Below are 19945 nucleotides of genomic sequence, written 5' to 3'. Positions count from 1 at the left end.
AGGAAATTCCCCACAATAACTAGCTGACAAATGTCATTATCATTACCTGTGCCCTGTGCTCTCACTGAGTTTGAGGCTCAGCTTATAACAACACCTTGCCATCAACACGTAAAATAGGACATTATGAAAGGATCAGTCAACATGGACAGACGCGCGCGCATGGACACAGACGTCTACATGTCTTTATTAAGTAAATTGTGTTTGACTTGAGAGAATACCTAACATCTTATTAAAGGCTAGAGTGTCATGACAAAAATAGGGTAATAGTCAGTGGGGCGAATCTTACTGTAGACTTCACAAGAATAATCTTGAGGTTGGGTGAGTCCCCATATGTTAATTGACTCTTGTGTTTTACTTCCTAGGGCAGTATACTTTTGTTGTCGCTGTTTTTAATCAAGTATAAAGGCAAAGCTCCTCAATGGTAGTTACAGTTTTAATAGGAAAGCCAATTGCATAAAATAAGACTTTAGTTTCTTATGTTAGTAGTTCCAAATTGATACTGTAGACAACTGGAGAAACTGCATTAATATTTAGGGAATTTTCAGAACTATGGCCCTTTAAAATACCCCTATAGGGGTGCCTGGGTGGCTCAGTCATTAAGCATCTGCCTTTGGCTCAGGTCATGATCCCAGGATCCTGGGATTCAGTCCTGCTTGGGGCTCTCTGCTCAGTAGAGAGTCTGCCTCTCCCTCTCCCTCCCCCCCCGCCACCCTGTTCCCTGCTCTTGCTCTCTCTCAAATAAATAAAATATCCCTATATTATGTTTGAAATGCTTTTCTCTGTTTAGTTGCTTTTGAATAATCCCATTAAATGTATGCTGTAATTTCATTAGAAATCATGATAATAATCTGTCTATATCACCTTAAATAAAGTTAATTTGTCCTATTTGCTGCTAATTTGGAATCAAAGTTGGACTTTTTTCTTATCTTGTTTTTCAGTATGCAACAATCTAAAAGAATGTGTGTCACCTATATGCGTTCATTTTTTTCAAGATAAACTCAAATAGCCCATCAGTGTTTTAGCATAACAATTTAAGTTTTTTTAACTAATAAAATTGGACAGAACACATGACATCCTTATGCATAAAATATTTCCCATATTTTAAAGGTTAATTTGACATGTTTTGCCACAAATTCAGTGTTTCAAACCCAAAAAATATTTTATAGATAAAAATACAAACTTTTACCTTTTGAAATAATACAAAATACTATTGAGAATGGAATGCGATGATAGTATCATTTTTCTATCTATTCATGTAACATTTAATCTTTAAACGTACTTGAATCTGCACATAATAGCTTTAATTTAAAGGGATAAAGCATATTATTAAGTCTGGCAGACTGATTTATCATAAGTATTTATAACAAGTACTTCACATCATTTCATTCTTTCACCTGTCCAAGATCAACATTTTCCATAAGTTCATTAGACTTCCTTCCATATTATTTTTTTGAACAGACACCGTCAGCTTAAATCCCAAAGAAACAAAAGAATGTATTGTCATGAAAGGGAGAGGGAGTGTTCCCTTTGGCAGCACTTAACCTAAAATTCTGAACAATACAGAGAAGATAAGCATAGTCCTTGCACAAGGATGTCACCGCATTCATGAATTGTTCCATATTAAAAAAATATATATTTGAACTACATCAGCTAAATTTTAAAAACCCTTTTGATCAAACAACACCTCAACTTTTGTAAATTTATCATTCTTGCTTAAATTTACATAAAAATATGAGGTCTTAATACTGAAAATGTTTTTGCATATAAAAAATGCCCTTTAAAACTTTCTAAATTACATTAGAATCCTTAGATATTTTCCAAGGAATATAAAGATCAAAGCACCTGTGTCTTTTTTCCATTGACATATTGACTCAAATTACTATCAACTTTACTGATCAAGTGAATCATTTTACAAAATTCCACATAAAGTTCATTATCTGAATTGTGGGAGAAAATAAAATTTTATCGAGGAGCAAGAATTGGCACATTTTCCATGACTGGATATGATAACAAATGAGACCATCAGACTCATTTGTCATGAAATGTCATCATCCACCTTCATATTCCTATTTATTCCCCTTACCATTGCGTCCTGGCAAACGCAGGAAGACAGTCCCCACATATGGAAAATCCTACTGTAGGTGGGCTATGGCTTCTTTATAATTGCACACAATCATTTCATCAAAATAAGTATTATTTTTTAAGTATAATTAAAATGTCATATCTGAAATGCTTCTGTTTTTGTTCTTTTCACTCATTCATTCAGATTAATTTATTCGGAAATGTTATTTTCCTTAGCACTCTGATAGATGCTTGGCGTATAATCAGGAAAACAAAGCAAAATAGCCATTTATATGGAACATTTGGTTGCCCAGTGTCCCCATGTATGCTCACTCTATCATGTTAGAAGTAGGAAAACCAGTAAAATAAGTATCTTTTTCTGACTTACGTATAATAAAAATAATATAGTTTTTATAAGAATAAAATTACTGTATGTAAATGAAACATTAAAAGTCCTTTCTTGGTACATGTTAAAGGTTAAAAATTGGTGTTTTATATCATTATAATTAATTCATCAAAGATTTATTCGTGAAGATAATAATTTGAAAATTTAGTTTCGATAACCTGTTAATTTATTTCTGCTTTCAATTTTCACAAAACAAAGTTGTTAACCTAATCTTATATTCACCATTAACATTGCTCTTACTGTGAGAATTTTTTTCAAAGACTCTTTTTCAACACAAAAGAGCTAGAAGTTTTAGATCTTCACAAAGTAAATTAGATAGTAAGAATTTACATCTATTCCAAAACGCTTAATTTTGAGGCATTTATCCTTTGAACCTGAACCAAAATTCAGGACAGATTGTGCCAAATGTTTATTTTCTTAAATAACATGCTAAATATTTTTCAGTTGGTGTTTTCAAACTATCCAAAACTGAACAAATATGTCGTGAATATTATTAAAAAGAAACACACTTCAACCCTCACAGCAAAATCTTCACACACACACACACACACACACACACACACACACATGGATTTAAAACATAGATACTCTTCTGTGACTGAATAAATTTTCAGGCATGCAATATCAACACTCAGAAATAATAAAACTTGTTCTTCATTCCTTATACACAGTATGTATCTAAAAATTGACATGGAAAACTGAGTATTTAGCCAAGTTATTCTATCAACAGCCTTAGTCTGCCTAGATAATTCAGGTTCTAAAGACCTGTCTTCAATAACAGATGGCCAGTGATAGTTTGAGCAAAACAGCTAAATTCCCGAAGCAGTGCTCTTGGCTTAGCCAGTGTATAAACTGTCTTAGTTTCCTTGGAATAAGAATTTACCCAATGCAATTTTACAAGTTTATAGATAAAGTGGGTTTCCTGAGAGTACTGTATTTTCCTGACTGGATCCAGATTCAGAAATCAGAAATAGCTATAGGGATGTTGAATATACAATCCTAGTTCTCTGTACTGCAGTTATCACCCAGAAGTTTTCTGACTGTATTCATCTGGTGAGTAATTAGTTAAAAAACTGGTCAAATTTTGCAAATTTGTGGGAACCTCTTTCTGGATTTCTGCATGAAAGAAAAGATAATTATTATCAATTTTATGTATAAAGTTGTGATTTTTCAGTAAGCAATATTATTTAAAAAGTAAGTGTAATTCAGGGCACCTGGGTGGCTCAGTCCGTGAAGTGTCGACTCTTGGTTTGGGCTCACGTCATGATCTCACAGTCCTGAGATGCAGCCCATGTCAGGCTTTGTGCGTGGAGCTTACTTGGGATTATCTCTCTCCCTTTCCCCCTGCCCCTCTCTGCTGTCTCTTAAAAATTTAAGAGAAAAAAAAAAACACGTAAGTGTAATTCACCCTCAAGCCCTCAGGAATCAATTACAAGTATGAGGGAGTTCAAATGAGAGCCAAGAACAAATGCACAAGCTAAAATATTAAGGTAAAGGAAGATTACCCAGGTCATACAGGAAGTCCAGGAGTTACGTTATGGAATGTTTAAGATTTAAGAACAACTATTGGAATGTTCAGAAACCATCTTTTTAAAAAATATATATAACATGTAATTAAGACATAATTCATGATAAATTTTAGCGTTGTCTTTAATATTGGAAATATGCATATTTTTCTGTTAAATAACTTTTGTTTTAAAATTTAAATTACGAGTACTACAAAATATGATAGTATAACTCATTCCATTCTATGTAACAGTTTCAGATTGTTAGATGGAAAAGGTCAGAAAAGTTGATTTATGAAGTGAAATAGCTGGGAGAACACAAAGATATATATGTGCTATACAGGTGTAATTCTTTTGTGATATATTTAGTAAAACAAGTTATCAATATTTTTTCTTTAGTTTATATTCCAGTCAAATGCTATAGGCAAAATTATAGGTTTCTACCCAAATACACTTAAAATTTTTAAGTACCTGATAATTTAAAATACTTTTTATGTTGGCAAAGGAATTAACATAGCTTTTCAGAGAAATACTTCTTGCTTGATTCCTCTGAATGAGTATGTATAAGAGCACTGAATGATGTGACTGTATCAGAATCACATAAGGTATCTCAAGGTCTCATTTATAGATATCTCTCTGCCTCCAGCACACTGTTATTCTTCCCTAAGCAATCAGACGGAGTTCCTCAAACTTAACATGGATCAAGGAGCTAAAAAGGTCCTTTGCTGAGGACAGATTTCAGTTTCTTTTATTTTCTGTGTATACGTTATCCTACAATACTAAAGAATATAGTCCTTGGGAAACATGTAAAGATTTCTGATGATCTCACTACAAACCTAGAGTGCCAAAATTTTTCCTCTGTGCTATTTCAGTCTCATTTATTTCTTGGGACTGCAGTTACCTTCTGTTTGAATCAGTACTTCAACAATAAGTAAATGCTATGGTTCTAATTTAGCCATGAGTCAAAGAAAATAAAAGGAAAATGAGGATTATTTGAAGACTTGACAATAATAAGACATAGATACTAAATAATAATTTAATAATAAATTATAATGAACACAAATGCAGGCATATGTGTGTATGTGTGTGTGTGTGTGTGTGTATACTCTATTATGTTAGAAGAAGGAAAATCAGTAAAAGAGCTATTTTTTTCAGATTCCTTATCAAAATAATGTAATTTGAATATATGTATATACTCCATCTACATTCTATATCTAGATCCTAGATTATGAAGAAAAAAAGCCCATTTTTGCTTGGATTACTAATGCTGTAGTCATTATATCTGTGTTGAAACAAGTACTTGGCAGAGTGATTTGTGCAATAATTTGAACTTCCCAGTAATCTTGGTAATATTATCACACTGCATGTGGGGAGAGATTTATGTGGCTTGGGATCAACTCCTAGTTCAGATATTTTCCATACAAGAGTAGAAAGATCACTTGCTCTCTTTTTTGAGTATCGGGTTTTATTCTCATTATCAGTCAAAGCATAAAGAAAAAAAGTGATGTAGAATAAAAGAGCAGAGACCAAGACTGGCAGAAATTGAATGAGGAAAGGGGAAATGATGTGCCTGTGTTTACATCTGGGAATGTCTGAAGATAGTTGTGGACAAGACAAACTGATGGTAGTAGAGGGCATTCCATTCTGTTCTTTAACTGGATTAACCAATTATGATGATTGATTCTATGTGACTGGGCCAAAGGATGTCAGATAGCTGGTAAAACATTATTTCTGGATGTGTTTGTGAGGGTGTTTCTGGAAGAGATTAACATTTGAATCAGTAGACTGAGTAATGAAAATCACTCTACCAATGTGGTAGGCATTATCCAATCCCTTGAGTGCCTGAATTGGATAAAAATGTGAAGGAAGGGTGAATTCCCTCTCTTTGAGCTGGGACATCTGTCTTCTCCTACCCTTGGACATTGGAGTTTCTCCTTGTATCTTCAAAATTGAACTGAATTATACCAACGGTTTTCTGGTTCTCCAGCTTGTGGATGACATGTTGTGGCATTTCTTTGCCTCCATAATTTCATGAGCACATTGGTGTAATACATTTCCTCTTGTATCTTTTTTTATATCCTAATGGTTCTATTTCTCTGGAAAACCGAAAAAAATACACATATTAGACTTGAGAAGCAGAGTGCTGCTCTAACATGTACCTAAAAATGTGGAAGTGGTGTTAGAATTGGGTAAAAGGTAGAGGCTAGAAGAGTTTGGAAGTACATGCTAGACAAAGCCAAGATTGCTCTGAATGAACCATTAAAAGCAATTCTGGTGAGAGCATAGGAGAAGAGGAGAGCTATAGAGAAAACCTCTGTCTTCTTGGAGTATACCTAAGTGGTTGTGAACAGACTGTTGGTAGACATATGGATGGTAAAGGCTATTCTGATGAGGTCACAGACAGAAATGAGGAACATGTCATTGGAAATTAGAGGAAGGGTGATTCTTTCTTATGAAATGGCAAAGAGTTTGGCTAAATTGTATTCATGTCCTAGTGTCTTGTAGAAAGTAGAACTTGAGAGCGATGAAATTGGATGTTTGGCTGAGGTAGTATTTAAGCAAACTGTTGAATAGCAAATGATTTTTCTTGAATGCTTATAGCAAAATGTGAGAAGAAAAATGATTTTAGGATGGAATTGTTAATAAACAAAGAAGAAGAACTTAAAAATTTGGGAAATTCTTAGCCTATCCATATTGAAAGGAATAAAAAAACTTGGTTGGGAGAGAACATGAAGGATGTGGCCAAATTTGATAAAGCTATGAATTGGCCATCTCGGGATCCAGGAGCTACTCATCAAGACAGTGATGATTCGAATGAGATACAGGTTGAAACTAAGGCATTAGAATGTGTGGTGTTTGTCATCTCAGGACTGTGTGGGACAATGACTATTAGGTCACTCAACAGCCAACTCCTCTAATATCTGGGCATCAAGTGATATCTCATGGCGTACTGTGAGTAACTTCTATAAAATTCTTCAGAAGCCATAATCTCAAGGCAGAACTTAATTGTAAGGGAGCTAGACTGTGTGATTTAATTAGGTGTGCAGCCTCAACAAATCTCATTTGTCAATGTTAGGACTCTGATAAGACAAGAGTAGAATTCTGAAATCTGTGATGGGGAATGTGGACAGACAAGTCTGCTAAATCTGAATTTCCAAATTCCACTGAATTCATTATTTCAGCAGAAGCTGCCCCCTTCCCCTTGTTAGAGGACAGCAGTCTCTTCCTTGAAGGGTGACCTTGAAATGACCCACTTGAATTAGATGTTTATAAAGATGGAATTTGTTTCCATAAAAGATCTTTTCTTGCCTCCCCTCATTGCTTCTAAGACAATAGGAAGCATCGGGATTAATCAGACCAAACAGGAAAGTAAAATCTCTGTTCTGGAAGGAAATAGCTTACATATTAAAGGAAGTATAGAACCCAGCTAATTTTTGTTAGCCAGGAATTGTGGACAATATTTGAGAATAGATCTTGAGTATATTCATCCAAGGATTGGGAAATATGTTTTAATAGGAGACAACTTAATTACTTTGGGGAATTTGTAACCATTATAAGGACTCCTAAAATAGCCTAATAACCTCTTAAATTGACTACATGATTCCTGCGCTCATTTAGAGTAAATTAGGAATAAATGTTACTTCCTTGACATGGTGGTGAGGATGAAATCAGAAGACTCTGAGAGTAAGGGAAGGTAAAATGGATTTAATACTTGTGTAAGAACCGACCATTCAGAATAGCCTAGACAGTACCCTCCTCAGTAAAGCACAAGGAGTGAATTGAGAGGGGATGCTGTAGTCCTAGTAAGAACTGTTTGCCAGGGAACACCAAGGGGCTGTATTATTGGAGCTGTCCATTTTGTGATATGTTTTATCGTGTTGTTTTGGCATAATGTCAGGCAAACTAGGAAAGATCTGTTGTGACATTGGAACATCACAGTAGAGGTTTGTTCCAAGCAGATCAAATGCATATTTAAATTGCATGAACAGGTAATTCTGATGCCTGTGTTACCGATCTCTTGATACAAATGACTTTCCTTCAATTAATAATTCATGGGGGTTCCCTATGACCAACTGATAAAGTAGGAGAAATCTCAACCCATTCACAGATGGATTATTGCAATATGTTTGTGTTAGGTGAGAGGAACTGCTGCCTCGTTACATCTCTACAAAGGGGTGGTACTAAAGTGCAGTTATAAAGGAGATCATTTCAGTAAGCAAAGCTGTGTGCAGTCACTTAGTTGTCACTTACTATGGATGAGAAGTGGCCAGAAGAATGAGTATACCTGGCCTCTAGGACAAATCTAAGCATTCTGATAAAATTTTTTTGATTGATTATTTGGGTCTGGAAAGGGAAAAATAAACTGGAAGGTAAAAATTCGGAGTTCTGGGGAAGAAATATGGATAGACCCGGGGAAGTGACTAATGCCGTGACTTTCAGTAAGCCTTTCTTCTAATCCAACCCAAGTTTGGACAGTGGTCCACAAACACCACACATCTTGTGAATAATGGAACCAGTGCATGGCTGCCATGATAAAGGTACCAGCACTTGTTGGCTGAACTCACTAAGCGCTACAGCTACTGCCATACAACTAACCTGTCGGTAGCAGAGAGCAATGACAGACATCAGGATAACATCATCCTTCAACAAGACTAGTTAGATGCTTAATGTCATGTCACCAATTTCAAACACCTTCTCTCCTCTGAAAAGGTCAGCAGTGATACACACTGGAATCTATACTTAATCTGCATATGAATTTATCTTCCCTTCACGTGGTCTCTCAGTGCAATCACACAACCTGACTTTTACTCTCTTATTGACTGGCTGTTCTTCCCTCTTACCTTGCTCTCCTTTACTCTCAACCCAGCACCCCACGACTGTACGACCTGATAAAGTAGTAGAGCATTGCTTTTACCTCAGGCTCTGTTCTGGGGAACCTAGAATAAGGCAATGAGTATATGACAGTTTTCATCATTCTTTATGTGACAACCATATCAAATCCTTTATTTCAAGGCACCATTTTTCTCTTTCAAGTTATTTTGGCAGCCTTCTTTGTAGTCTTTCTTTGCCATTCAAATGTATCTTTCTGTAACTCAAATGTCATAGTTATCCTACTCAGAAATTTAAAATCATTATATGGCTGGCTGTTCATTTTTGCTGGTTCACAGCAGGGCAGGTCTATCCTTCAGAATAAGCTCAAGTTAACCTCACAGACTCTTTTTCCGCCATCAGTGAATCTGAACCTTACTCACAGTTTTAAACTTTGTCAGCCATTCTACTTCCTTTGTCTAAAAAAGCCCATTATACTTACAATTCCTGGTTACCTACTCTGTGAACTTCATATATCTAAGAAAACCATGAAATGTTAGGAAGCCCAAGCAACAGAATGCGGCATAGACAAAGAGATTATAAATGGGGGAAAACACAGAAGATTTAGAAGTATAATAGTGTCTCACAGATATTTCAAGAAAAGCCCTGAAATTGGAAATACTTTAAGTGTATTAAGGCTGATACCAGGGGTAAGTACTAATTGTCTGTAGGCCCCAAAGTGTTTAGCTCTGAACCAGTACAAAAAAATACTTTTTGAATGTCAAGGTATTAGTCAAATCAGTTTACAAAGTAAAAATCAATAATATTATGTACACTGGGTATTGGTTTCTGCAAAAATTATATTTGTAACGTTTATAATACATGTAGAAAGACAGACACAGAGAGACATAGAGAGAGAGAAAGAAGGTGATGGGAAGTTTTGCAAAGGGGAAACTACATGACATAATAGCTTGTGTTGCCTCTCTTGATGGTTAGCCCTGAGAGACCAAATAATCTCTCCCATTTCTATCATGGTTGTTTATGGCTAGAAGCCTGAGACACTTTTCTCAGTTCTCTTCTGAAGCAGTCTAACAAATAAAGTCCCATAGATCTTGTGTCCCATCCACTAGTGACTCTCAGAGAGAAAAAGGAACTTGACAACGCACATTACTAGAAACGTTTGCATTGTTGCCTTTAAAACAAACCAAAATAGCCTTTCCCCATATTGTGTCGTCCTGTGTTCCCAAAGGGCAATTTTCAGCATGTCTGGAGCCCTTGACATCTTGCAAATGAAGGAGGAGGTTGTCCTCAAATTCTTGCAGCAGGAATCCACTCAGGTGACATCGACCTTGAGTTCCAAATGGAACAGTACATCCACAAAAGGAAAAGTGATGGCAACTGTGTATCATCTGCAAAGAACCTGGGAGAAGCTTCTGCCAGCAGCTCATGCCATTGTTGCCATTGAAAACCCAGATGATGTCAGTGTCATATCATCCAGGAATACTGGCCAGCGAGCTGTGCTGAAGTTTGAGCCTGTGACTGGAGCCACTCCTGGTGCTGGCGCTTCCCTCCTGGGACTTTCACTAACCAGATCCAAGCAGCCTTCTGGGAGCCCAGACTTCTGGTGGTTACTGATCCCAGGGCTGACCACCAGCATCTCACAGAAGTGTCTCATGTTAACCTGCCTGCCACCGCTCGGTGTAACACAGACTCTCCTCTGCTCTGTGTGAATGCTGCCATGCTGTGCACCGAGGGCGCTCACTCAGTGGGTCTGAGGTGGTGGGTGCGGGCTGTGGAAGTCATGTGGGAGGTCATGACTGATCTCTGCTTCTACAGAGATCCTGAAGAGATTGAAAAGGAAGAGCATGCTGCTGCTGGAAGGCTAGGACCAAGGACGAATTTCAGGGTGAATGGGCTGCTCCAGCTCCTGAGTTCAGACTGGTCCGAAGGCAAGCAGGTGTCCTGTCTGCCTCTTCAGCAGTTCCCCACTGACGACTGGAGCGCCCAGCTTGCCGCTGAGGACTGGTTCGCAGCTCCCCCTGCTCAGGCCACTGAATGGATAAGAACAACCACCGAGTGGTCTTAAGCAACTCTTCCACAAAAGCAAAAAAATGGAAATAAAGTTGATGGAAAATGAAGTTTCTAAAAAAAAATAAGTAAAATAAATAAAACCAAACACAAAGCAAACAATCACCTGTGTGATAATCCCATTTCTTCACTCAGGAAGTAAGCTAACAACAATATTAACAGTAGTAGCAGCGGCGGTCTTAGTGCAGAACTAACAAGAGTTGTAATGTTCCGTGTTAGAATGTAATAGGAGCAGTAGATGACTTGTAAGTGAAAGAAATTGTAGGTCTCTTACAAAATAGGAGATAATGATTCTTTTTGACCTACAGCAGTCACCCATTCAGTGAATGAGTGGGAAGAAAAGAATGATTATTTCTACTGGAGACATTTATTGCAGAAGTTAATTGTCACAAATTATTTCACATAATATATTAATGGAAAAGTCCAAGAATAAAAAGTCTCACAAATTGTTAAGTCAGACACTGAGAATCTTTTATCTCCATAGAATGAAGAGTTAGCACTGCAGTTAAAAGAAAGAAAGAAAAAAAAAAAAACCTATTGTCAGGCTATGAAGTGGAAAATTTGTCTTTCTTTATTTTATTCTTAACAATCTACACCACATTAAATATCTTAGTTTCTGTCACTAGTTACCCCTGTTCCTGATTGCCCAGACATCCTTTATTTCCATCAATCTAAAAGTTAGCAAGATTACAAGTGAAATTAACCTAGCAAATGTATTCAGTAGCTTCCTCCATATGATATTCAAATTAAATCATAAACTGAAGAAACAGTACACTGAAGTTCTCATTTTAATTCTAAGATTAAATGGAACTTTGCTAACTCTTTAGAGTAATTCATTTCTACACTATCATATTACATTGAAAGAGTATTTTAGTAAATACTAAAATACTAAATACTATTGCTGCTTATATATACTGTTTCAAGAGCTTGTCTTTTTGTAAAGATTTTATTAATTAATTAATTAATTTATTTGACAGAGAGCAAAAGAGCACAGGTAGGGGGGAGCGGCAGAGGAAGAGAGAGAAGCATGCTGCTCTCTGAGCAGGGAACCTGACGCCAGGCTCGATCCCAGGACCCTGGGATCATGACCTGAGCCCAAGGCAGCTGCTCAACTAACTGAGCCACCCAGACCCCTGAAGATGCAGGAGCTTTTCAACAGGCCTCTACTCAGACACAGTGATTGGGACACTATAGACATAAAATAATCTTTTATAAATGACCAAATCCATGCAATGCCTAAAACAGTGCGCTTAGCACTCTAATACAGGAACACTTAGGACACTCTCAGCGAGCAAATTCCAACACTCGGCTCACTTCTACTCAGAGACCAGATCTTATTTACTGGAAGTTCAATTCCTTTTTTCTCAGTTCACAGTCTTATTTCTGCATAATCACTTCCAGCTCTTTCAAGATTCTTTTTAATCCTATTCATGGTTGTCTTAAAGAAGCAAAATTCTTAGTTTCTCTATTCTTCAACCATAAGATTTTCCTTTGAATGGCTCTATCACTTCCAATATTCAGGCTATGAAGAGAGACTTTCTACAAAGTAGCTGTTATGGAGTAACATCAAAGCTGTTTGAAATTTTGAATGACTCAGGAAAACTTTAGTGGTCTGATGCCACTTCACTGACTCAATGCCTTGAGTGGCAGAAGAAGGTAAAGAGCTAAAGGGGCTATATATATATATATATATATAAGCATTTTTGGGGAGGGGAAGATGATTTGTTTCCTAATCTCAAAGCCCCAGAGAAGGCGAGTTCTATTTGTAGTTCTTCCAGGTACTTATGAAAGTAAATTTTTGAATAGCTTTGAGTTACCCCACTGTGTTCACATGAAGTATGATTGTGTGCAGATCTTATATGTGGTTCACAGGATAGGCTTAATATATGGCTAATGACTGGAAACTCTTAAACAGCTTTCATGGTGTTTCAAGTCTTTCATCTGGAAGCATTTAAAAATGAGATAAAGTTTATTTGTAATTGTAGGTAACAAAATAATACATAGGGCTTCTTTCTTTGGGGAACCTATTGAAAATACAGAAGATAATTAGCAACCGAAGAGATGGCAATAGGTGGGTAGGGGTAGCATTAGGATTAAGACCAAGCCAACCTAGTATACATAGGTTTCAAATTGTTTTTTATGCCCTCACTCTGTGTTAATACTTTTTGTCTCAATAAAACCATAATAATTATAAGACTCATAAAAATGTTTTATCCTTTTTTGGAAACTATAAATGAACTTTTTGATTTTATTTTTTTTAAAGTAAAGTATATACCCAACATGGGGCTTGAATTCAGGACACTAAGATCAAGAGTTGCCTGTTCTGCCAACTTAGCCAGCCAGCTGCCCCTAAATGAACTTTATCAAACTCATGTTCATGTTCCTTCTTTTGTGAAGAGTTTATTAGACAGCTGTAGCATAATTAGGCCCACTTAGCATTTGAACAGGTTTCTCTTCTTCATTTGCACTGTAAAGTAGCATGGTGAGGGAACCTAGTGATATCCATTTGGGAGAAGGATGAGGATGCACTCCTTCCCTCTCTCAACTAAGACTCAAATTTCGAGTTTCTTCAAAGATAGTTTTTAAATAGCACTTCAAAGAGATGATGTAGCAAACATTGCTGTAATATGTTACGGTTGACTAAAAATTTGAATTTGAAATGGAAATCAAGTTCATTCATGAAATTCTCTGAAACTAATAATACATCATTTTAACGGCAAAGTGTCTAGACACCTAATGTCAGCCCAGATGATGATAATTTTAGTGTTTTATATCAGTCATATTCATCAATATAATTATACTTTTCTGGCCATAATTGAATATGTTAAACAAGAAATCTGATGACTTTAAAAGAAATATTGGAAAGCATCTCAGGTAAAAATCCAGTTTATATCTTTTTATTTAAGGAAATATTTTAAAAATCTGGAATAATGCATAAAACTTTTAATGTTTTTAACACACACTGATTTCCTGATATAATCTAGCTTTAACAAGTGTTAGTTCATTGGTTATACTTTCCTCAGATTTCATTTCTTAATAAATAAAATAAAAGTGATACAGTTGGAATTTGTCATTGTATCCCTTGCTAATTCCATTCTCTTCCCCTTTGACTTGAAATAACCAGTTTCTTGATGTTGGTATTTATCTTTCCAGGCCATTTACGTATAATGTCATTATGTATGTACGTGTATCAGTCAGAAAAAATAGAATCACTAACAGGTGATATGCGAATGGGTTTAATGTAGAAAACAGCGCAGCATCGTGGGAAGAGCTGTAGCCAGAGAATCGGTGAAAAAGTCATTCTCTGTACATCCCTCTCAATTTTGCTCTTAACCTAAAACTGCTCTTAAAAGTAGTCTTTGAAAAACAAAACAAAAAAAATAACCAAAAAAAACAAAACAAAACAAAACAAAACTAAAAAACCCATAAAGTTAAATTGAAGCACTGGAGTAAGCGTGGAGGTGGAGAGTCACCAGACATGGGAAAGATCTAGAAGAAGGGCAGCCAGAGATGCTTGCTGATCCTGTGGTAGACACCAGAAATCGACGTTCTGGCAGTCTAAAACTGCTGGTCTCCGCTTCCCTTCCAGCTTCTGAATCTGTGAGCGCGTCTCATCGGTGCACTTGAACTTGACGCATTAAGGGGCAGGTCATTCTGGGAAATGTAGTTCCCAAGGTTCAGTAGCGTGATGGTGGTGTCAAGTCAACAGCCCGAAGCACCGCACAAAGTGCATCCACGAAATGAATGAGGCATGGTTGGTTTGAAAATTTTACATGATTGGTTTCATAATGTTCATATCCTACCTTAAATATTTTCTGTAGAGGTTCCAAGTTATCTTTGTGCATTTTAACATTTGCCAAGAGTGATTTTGTTTCATTACTTTTAATTATTTTGCTTTTTATTACTTTTCCTTTGCCTAGGGACTGTATTACACTTTGAATAAAATACCGTATAGTTGCTATTATTATTTTTTTTGTACATCCTTACAAAGGAAATGCTCCTAACAATTTTCCCACTATGATTTTTTTGTAGGATTTATTATGTATTCATTACAAAGATGTTAAATCTAATTAAAGTTACCTAAAATTATTTTATTATAGATTAAAATAGTATCAAATTCATTTTTGTATATTTAGCTAAGATATTTGCATTTACATTTTAATAAAATAGACTTAAATTATGTTTTCTGGGTCCTTATGTGTTGTTGAAGTGAATGCTACAATACATTGCCCTTGTCCATTTGATAAGAATGAATGTGTAAGATTTTATATGCCTCTTGAAGAGTTCCTAAAACTCAATGCTTATCTTGGGGTGTCTTTACTGTGGAAAATTGTGATTTTATGTTTCATATGCCTTAACATTTTCAGGCATATTTAAAAAATATGTAGTCAATTTGGTAATTAGTACTTTTCACAAGATTAAAAATGTATTTTTGGGGGGCGCCTGGGTGGCACAGTCGTTAAGCGTCTGCCTTCGGCTCAGGGCGTGATCCCAGCGTTCTGGGATCGAGCCCCACATCAGGCTCCTCCGCTGGGAGCCTGCTTCTTCCTCTCCCACTCCCCCTGCTTGTGTTCCCTCTCTCACTGGCTGTCTTTTTGTCAAATAAATAAAATCTTTAAAAAAAATGTATTTTTTAGAGTATTGGGACAAAGTTAATATTACTTTAATCTCTTTCTTATTTACAGTTTGTCTCCCTTTTTTGTCACATTATTACGTGTGTTTTCAATTTTATGTTGAATACTCTCAGCTGAGGTTTGCTCTTGGTATTAGTTTTTTCAAAAAACTGCTTAAAACTTTTTTTTCATTGTTGCTATCATTTCTTGCTCTTCTCTTTGTGTCCCATTCATGCTATATGATTTGGTTTCCCTACTTCCCTAATTTTTTTTAACTAGATTGTCTTTTTTTGTAATTCAGAAGATGTCTGACTCCAGCTTAGTTATGCTTCACCCAAGTACATTATCCAAGTGCATTAACCGTGTAGTGAGGGAATGTAGTATTTTATCTGCTGTTCTGTTTGGAAGATTTTATAATATGCAATGTGATTGTCTTTTTGGCCATGTGTTAGAACCATATTTTCTAATTCTTGAAAAACTACAGATTTCTTTAAAGCTTTTTTTGGTATTGCTTATTATTTTAATATTTTTAGAGAAGTATCATAGATTATTATTTCGTATATTTCTTTTTTATTTTACAAATCTATTTCTTTAGTATAGTTAGTGATCAGGTTTTTAAAAATATATCTGCTGGAAGAAGTATGTTTATATAAGATTACTAAATTAAGCTCATGTTGTTTAAATCGTATCTCTTTCCTCTCTGTCCTTTCTCCCTCTCCCCGCGTCTCCTTTCCTCTCTGCTTCTCTCTCTTTCCTTCTCTCCTGATTTCCCTCTCTCTTTCTTTCTCTCTTTCTCATTTTCTGCTTAATATGTCAGTGTAGAGGCTAAGTGAAGTGTATAAACATTCGTGGTGTTATATTCATGATTTTTTTACTTTTCATGCTCAAGTAATGACTAGATCTCATAAAACCTTTTTTATCATATAATCCATTGTGTCTGATATTAATATTTTGATACTATCTTTTTGTCAATTTGGAGTTTGGTTAGTATTTAGAGTTAGTATTTTGAGTGAGTTGGAATTCCCATGAACTGAAACGGGAAAGACTGTCCACAAGCAAATTTTAGAAGATACTTCAGAAACACCAGTATTAGATATCTTTTGGAAATTGAAATGAAATGTTGACTAGGAATCTGCATTTACAAGTCTATAGTTTAGGGGAGATGTCCACTCTAGAGACACAAATTTTAGAATTAATAGTATAATGATAGTATTTAAAGTCATATGACTCTATTTGATCCAAAGACTAATATTGTGGGGATAAAACAGGAACACAAAAAAAGATAGAAGGGATAGTCCATAAAAAAAGAGCAGCAAGAGAGTGTGTTTCCTACAAGCCAAATGAAGAAAAGATTTCAAAGATAAGCAGTGTCAAAAATTACTGATAAGTCAAATAATATGAAGATTAAGAATTGAGCATATAAATGTGGAAGATACAGTTAATCCTGAGCAGAATAATTTCCCTAGGGAAATTTGTTCTTGATTTTCCAAAATTTATTGTAAAGTGAAAATACAATCTTGAATTTAGGACCTGTTTGAGGATTTCAGAAACATAGTAGCAAGTTGTTGATACTCTGTCTTGCAAGATAGTAGTATATTCACTGGTTAATAATTTAGCTTAGGAGCCAGGCTGCTAGGCTTGAATCCCAGCTTTATCATTTTGCAGCTGGGTACTTGTATTTTGTACAAGTTACTTAAACAAGCTCCTCCTTATCCACACATGGAGGATATGTAGGGCCTACCTTACGAAGTTGCAATACTGAATAAATTATTTAATGCATATAAAGTGTTTAGAACACTACACTGCCTAACAAATATTAAATGCTCAATAACCATTAGCTACCAGATTAATCATTCTGCTAGGTTTCACCTGGCTTCAACCTCTGGACAATATATAATAATGATTCTGGCTGTAGATTCAATCTGCCCTTGCCTCATAGCTGCCTCTTAAAAACAGAGAAAAGTGTTCCTTTTTCACCATGAAAAGTGCATTTAAAAGAGAAGCTTTAAAGCACAGAAAAGAAAAATTTTCTTCTAAGTTCCAATCTATCTCTAGTTTTACATTCCCCTACTACAATTCAAACTAGTCTTAGTCTAGAAAATCATTCTTCCATCCATTTTAAATTGCAGGCAATAGATAGAAAGGACTTCCTACCAATTCCATCTGCTTCTAAATAGGATAGCTTAAGTCTGATATTGAAACTGAAAGTAAAAAGCATTATACCCCCAAACCCTTTTTTTTTCCGAACAAATACTCTAATATTCCAGATACTATTGTGTTCATTCATTCCCTCTACCTCTTTTTTTTTTAATTAAAGATTTTATTTATTTATTCGACAGAGATAGAGACAGCCAGCGAGAGAGGGAACACAAGCTGGGGGAGCGGGAGAGGAAGAAGCAGGCTCATAGCGGAGGAGCCTGATGTGGGGCTCGATCCCATAATGCCGGGATCACGCCCTGAGCCGAAGGCAGACACTCAACTGCTGTGCCATCCAGGCGCCCCTCCCTCTACCTCTCTGAGGGTTATCACACCACCACCACCAAATGGCTTGCCTGTGCTTTTGGTGAATAGTTATACTCCCTTGTCCCACTAATGATGCCTGAGTCTTGTGACTTGTTTGGCCCATGAGATTTGAGCCATTAAACTCTATGCCGTATGTGTTTTGTGTTATATGTCAGTCACATAAGAGCAGAAGATAGCACTGGAATTGGGTGGTTCAACTCACCCTCTTTACCTCTTAGCCCTTTACCGCAAAGAAGTACACGTTCCTCATAAGGGCTGCTCCTTCAGCTTGAGTTTTGGAATAGAGACAATCTGAGACAGTTTGAGCTAATCTGTGCCAATGCCCATCCTTGATCATCAGTCTGTAATGGGAGCAAGAAGTAAGTGTTACTCTAAGCCACTTAAGTTTGCAGTTGTTGCTATGCGGCAAAGGTGAATGATACATGATAGAACTTCAAAAGTGCAAGTCAGAGCAATGATGTATGTTTCATTTATTCCAGACCAAAATACAAGGGTCCTTAGTTTTTTAATCATCCTACTATTACTCAGTTTATTCTGAATTGTAAGGATGTTTGTTTTCATGTTATTCCTTAGTATTGAATTTTTTTTATATGCAAGTGACAGAAAATCTAACCCAAAAGTACTTTGAAAAAATATGAGTGGAATTTATTGGTATACATAACTCAGAATCCATGAGCTTCCAGCAGAAATGAAATCTGAGATTCAAATAATTTCCTCAGGACAGATCCTTCAATTCTTCTCTGTTCCGGTTTCATTATCAAGATCCATGTGGTATCATGATGACAGCCAACTACTCTTGGCTTAGCATCTCAGAGGTACAGTTACAATTGTATGAGTCAATCTTTGAGTGCTTCCCACGTGCCAGGCACTCTCGTAAAGAATTTCCATGAATTAACTCATTTCATCTTCACAGTTATCCCCTGATGTAGAAACTAACAAATTAAGATGTCTCATAATAACCACTACTAATAAAGGCCTAATAGAACAAAACATTATCCTGGCAAAAGTATTTGAACAGAGGTCTAAACCTCACTTTCAATAGTTCAAGCTGTATCATAATCCTTTTATTAACTAAATTTCTGTGTTCAGTAAATTCCAATGCTCTCAATGTCCGTAGCTGAGGTGCGTGCTCTCTGTTGAGCTGCGTGAAATTTTGTCACCTGAGGATTGTATACAGGAAATGATGCAGAGACTGTTCCTCAGAGAAAAACAAGGGCATTGTTATTAGGTAAAATGCTGATGTATGCAGTGGCAAGAAGCATCTGAGATTTTATGCTATTTGCAGGCTAATACTTAACTTGCCAAAGAATCATTGATACCTAGAGAAGACATGCCATTCTTGGTTCAGCTACAAAGGATTTTGTTAGGACACAGGTGCAGCATGAGCTTTGCTGTCTGGAGGAGGTGAGGCAGAGCAGTCCAGGTGCATGATGGGAATTTAGGTTTAACAGGCACTGGCCAGTTCACTGGCTCTTAAAAGTCACAAAGTCATTCATTCTGTACCCTTCAACGTACAGGTAAATCAAAACAAAAGAATATACACTTAACAAATTGCTAGTTTAAGTTCGCATTGGTAATTTACTACTAGGCGGGTATCTGGAAGGGTATTGTTATCAATACCATCATCATCATCATATTTATGTCAAATTCTGCAAATATAAATTTTACAAAATCTTACAGAAAATTTAGTGTCTGGTTTTGGTCATAATGAGAATAATTGTTATGTGCAGTTAAATACGCAAAGAAGTTATTTTATAAAACTAAGACACAAGATACTGTCATTACCAATATTCAAAATCAAACCTAGAAAAATTAAAGAAACAGGTTGCTGAACTTATTGACACTTAAAATAAGTTTCTTAATTTAAATTTATTTTCTAAAGTAGAAGAAAATGAACATTCTTTTGTTGTGCTTCAAATCCATAGATCTTCCTCACCCTT

The 19945-nt window shown here is 36.0% G+C and overlaps 1 non-coding gene and 1 pseudogene across 1 annotated transcript; both read left to right on the top strand.

Moving 5' to 3' along the window:
* The first annotated feature begins 1518 nt into the window (after positions 1 to 1518).
* LOC121100594 lies at positions 1519 to 1625 on the top strand. Its single transcript, XR_005832341.1, has one exon. It is a non-coding gene; the product is annotated as a U6 spliceosomal RNA (small nuclear RNA).
* Positions 1626 to 10043: 8418 nt separating this feature from the next.
* On the top strand, positions 10044 to 11236 carry LOC103673060 (annotated as a pseudogene).
* The last annotated feature ends 8709 nt before the right edge of the window (positions 11237 to 19945 follow it).

This window comes from Ursus maritimus, unplaced genomic scaffold, assembly GCF_017311325.1.
Source record: "Ursus maritimus isolate PB19 unplaced genomic scaffold, ASM1731132v1 scaffold_4, whole genome shotgun sequence".
In the NCBI taxonomy this organism is placed as follows: Eukaryota; Metazoa; Chordata; class Mammalia; order Carnivora; family Ursidae; genus Ursus; species Ursus maritimus.
This window is presented reverse-complemented; position numbering and strand designations above follow the sequence as displayed.